This window comes from Condylura cristata, unplaced genomic scaffold (assembly GCF_000260355.1).
Source record: "Condylura cristata isolate star-nosed mole 26May11 unplaced genomic scaffold, ConCri1.0 scaffold00041, whole genome shotgun sequence".
NCBI lineage: Eukaryota > Metazoa > Chordata > Mammalia > Eulipotyphla > Talpidae > Condylura > Condylura cristata.
This window is the reverse complement of record NW_004567142.1, coordinates 5,437,684-5,441,330: the sequence shown is the minus strand read 5'-3', so window position 1 is coordinate 5,441,330 and position 3,647 is coordinate 5,437,684.

The window sequence follows — 3,647 nt, the reverse complement described above, 5'->3', positions numbered from 1 at the left end:
CTGGCACCAGCCTGCCACTGGCACCAGCCTGCGCACCCGGCTGCCCTCGGGCTGGGTCCTGTGTCTGGGCCGCGCCCCGGGCGCCTCCTCGTCCCTGCTCAGTCTCTCAGCAGAGCCCAGCCCGGCCTCTGCCTCCTCCAGCCTCGCCTGCCAATGCACAGCACCCCCTTTTTTCATTGTCCCCTCCTGCGGCCCCTCCCCAGCTCCTTCTGACACCCCTTTCTTCGCCTGCTCTCGCCCGCTCACCGCCTAGTTGAGCCCCTCGACCCAGCCCAGGGCGCCCATCTGAGCTGCCCCCTCACTCCGCCTCTGCTGCACCCACTGTGCCCCAGGGTGCCCCGGGCAGTGGGGGTGCCCTCTCAGTCTTTATTGAGCTGATTAAGGCCTAAAGGTCCCCCCACTGCGTCAGCCTAACCAGACGAAACTCCCGGCCTGGGGCCCTCACCCTTTAGTCAGGAGACGGGCAAAAACAGGGCGCACTGGCTGACACGCGGGGACTGTGGAGAAAAGGAGGAGTAAGCGGTGGGGGTGAGGGGGCCGAGAAGCCCTCTGAGCGCACCCTTAAAACAGACCACAAGGGAGACACAGAGATCCGGTCGTCCCAGGCTCTGGACAGAGGGTGCAGGGGGTGCAAAGGCCCTGGGGCGGGGGCGGAGACCCACGGCCAGAGTAAGAGCGGGCTGGAGGGCGGGAGGGGCCAGGGAGGGGGCAGGGGCCCCCAGTAAATATGTGAGCTCCAGAAGCGGCAGGGAACCGGCCAGCCCCTGCCCCAGCGTGGGGCTCCTGGGAGGCCCGGGGACGCCCCCTCCGGCCCTCAGGCTCTGAAGAGTCTGGCCCCCCTGTCTGGGGACCCAGGCAAGTGGCCGGCCGCCACCCCACCCCGTCCCCAGCAATGGTGGGGGCTGGGCGGCCTGGCCCTGGGGCTCCCGCCGGGCAGTGCGAGGACGTCCACTGTCAGCTGGCCATCGCGGGGATTTTCAAAGCATTCAGGACTCGGGCTGGCTCGGGCATAGGTGACAGTCGCCTCATCCGTCCCCCCGCTGCCCACGGCCTCCCCCGCCGGCCAGCTCCGGCCGCCGGGCGCCATCGGAGAGAGAAGTGCCCCGGCTCGCGCCTTTGATGCCGCCGCCCCCCGCACCCGCCGCTCCCGCCCCAGTCCCGCGCAGTGGGGAAGTTCTCCTTTAGATCTGACCTCCATCCCTCGCGCTGTCCGTTTCCTGACTTTTCTCTCACCTTCTGAACTTCCCCCAGAAAAACGAGTGTGTCTGACAGGAACGTCCGGCCTCCCTCTTCTGCTCGCCCCGCCTCCCCGGCCCCGGCTTCCCGGCTTCCGAGCTGCCATCTGCCCGAATCCGAATCCGAATCCGCTCCTGCGCGCTGCCAGGGCTGGGCGGGGCCTGGGGGTCCCTCGCCGGCTGCGTGCTGCCCCCCAGACTCACGGCCCCTTGCTGCGGTGGCCAGGCCTGCTGCCTCCTGCCTCTCGTTCTCCGCTTCCCTCTGGGCCCGAGGAGCGGGGTGGCCGGGCCGGGAGGGGCCTGGCAGCCTGGCCGCGGCCTGGGCCCGGGTGACCCTCCGTGGGTGTCTGGATCTGCTTCTCCATCTGTAAAGTGGACTGAGAGCTGCTCCCCAGAGGGGCTCCCCTTCACTGCTGGGGGCACGTGGCAGGGCCGTGGCCGGCGGGGTGCAGGCCCCGGCAGGGGGAGGCAGAGCTGGCCGCGCTGGCCGGAGGGGGCCTGCTGGGGTCTCCGCCCCCACCCCAGGGCCTTTGCACCCGCTGCTCCCTCTGCCCAGAGCCAGGGACCACGGGGCTTTCTCTCTGTCTCCCTCGTAGTCAGGAGACAGAGACACCCCTGGAGAGGGCTGGGGTGCCCCCAAGGGGGTCCCTGGGACCCCGGCCCCTGGCAGCTGGCCTGGGAAGGGCAGTGCATTCGATGCTGGGCGGGTGACTCTGCCTCCCCGTCTTCCCTGTCTGTGAGACAGGGGCACGAGAACCCCACTCCCTGCACGGGGCCCAGCCGGTGCCGGGGCGCCAGGCCTGGCTTGGGGTCCCGCTGAGAGGAGGCGGCTCCCCAGCATTCCTTTTCACCCAGGTGTGGCTCGTGAAGCCCGTGTGGGGTGCGGCCCTCAGGGCTCGGGTGCGTAGTGGGGTGCAGGGGCTGCCGGCCTGCCTCGTCGGGGCCATGGTGGTGTCCAGCCTGCAGCCACAGCGGCTAGCAGGTCTGCGTGACGTCAGAAGCCGGCGTGGGGGGCCAGAGGTGGCTGCATCCAGTGTCCCCCCCCGGAGTTAGCCAAGCCACAGGAGCTGACATTTCAGTGTGAAAACAGAGAAGGTTCTGGAGAGGGGCGGGGTGTTGTTTGAGGTGGTGGCATGGCGATGTCTGAGCTGAGACCGAGAGACCGAGGACCCGGGAGGCCGGCCGCGAGCCCGGGCCCCAGGAAGAGCGCTCGCTCGGCCTGAGGCGGCAGCTAAGGGCCAGCGGCTGGCTGCCCAGCGGGCAGCAGGGACAGGGCCGCAGGGCAGTGTGGGAGCCGCAGGGGTCTGTCACCCCAGGGCACCGGCGCCCTCCCGCCCAGCGGGATGGGGGGGTCCTGGAGGGCTCCCTGGCTGCTTGCGGGAGCAGTGAGGGGCCACAGCCCCCCAGCGGCTGGGCAGCCTGCAGACCTGCTGTGGGGGGGGCAGGGCGAGGCAACCCTGTGCTCACCCTACTCGGGAGGAAGCCGCGGCCAGGGAGATGAAGTCACTGACCCGGCCGCAGGGCCAGCGGCCAGCAGACCAGGCTGCAGACCGCTCTCCGGGCCTGGGGGGGCTCTGCTGCCCGAGTTCTGTGGCCCCGTGCCCTGGGGCTTGAGCTGCGTGCAGAGGACTTGTGGGCATCTGCACCCACGTCTGGCGCATAGTAGGGAAGTTTCGCTGCTGGCAGGGTGGGGGCAGCTGCAGGGGGGTGCCCAGCCCGCGCCGCTGGCTGGTGGGGAGTGGGACCTGGCCGGCCGCTGCCCTTCTGTGCCTGCTGTGTGGAGGCCTGGCCCTCTGGGCAGCACTGGCCCTGGGAGGCAGACATGGGCGGTGGGGGTGGGGCGCCCAGCAAGGTGCCTTGCAGAGTGGTGGGGGGCTCTGGGGAGCTCCTGGGGCCCAAGGGGGACAACTTGACTGGGGCCCGGGCTAGGTGGGCTGCCCTGGGCTGGGCAGGGGCAGGAGAGGTGGCGGTGGCCTGGGGGTTTCCGCGAGGCCAGGCTCTGATGAGGGAGGCTGCTGTGTGCGCTGGGCGGCTTGGCCAGACCCCCCTCCCCTGGGCAACCCAGCGGCACCTTCCTCCCCCGCTTCCTGACCTCCCTGCTGCCCAGAACCAATGGGTTAATTAGATAACGGGGCCTTTGATTAGCGGGGGAGGGGGAGCTCCCCCTGCAGGGAAGGGGCGAGGAGGGAGAGGAGGGAGGAGCGGCGCCCTCCCCTTTCCCTTTCGGAAGGAGAGAGGAGGGAGGGTGGGGCTGGCGGCACAGCCTGGCTCTGCACTGCCGTGTGACTAGAAATTGTAATCGGGAGAAAGGAGAGAGACAGACAGGGCCGGCGACGGGGAGCGCCTGAGCGCGGGCGGACTGACGGACGGTCGGACGGGGGGACGGGCGGGCGGACGGACGGGGACGGGCGG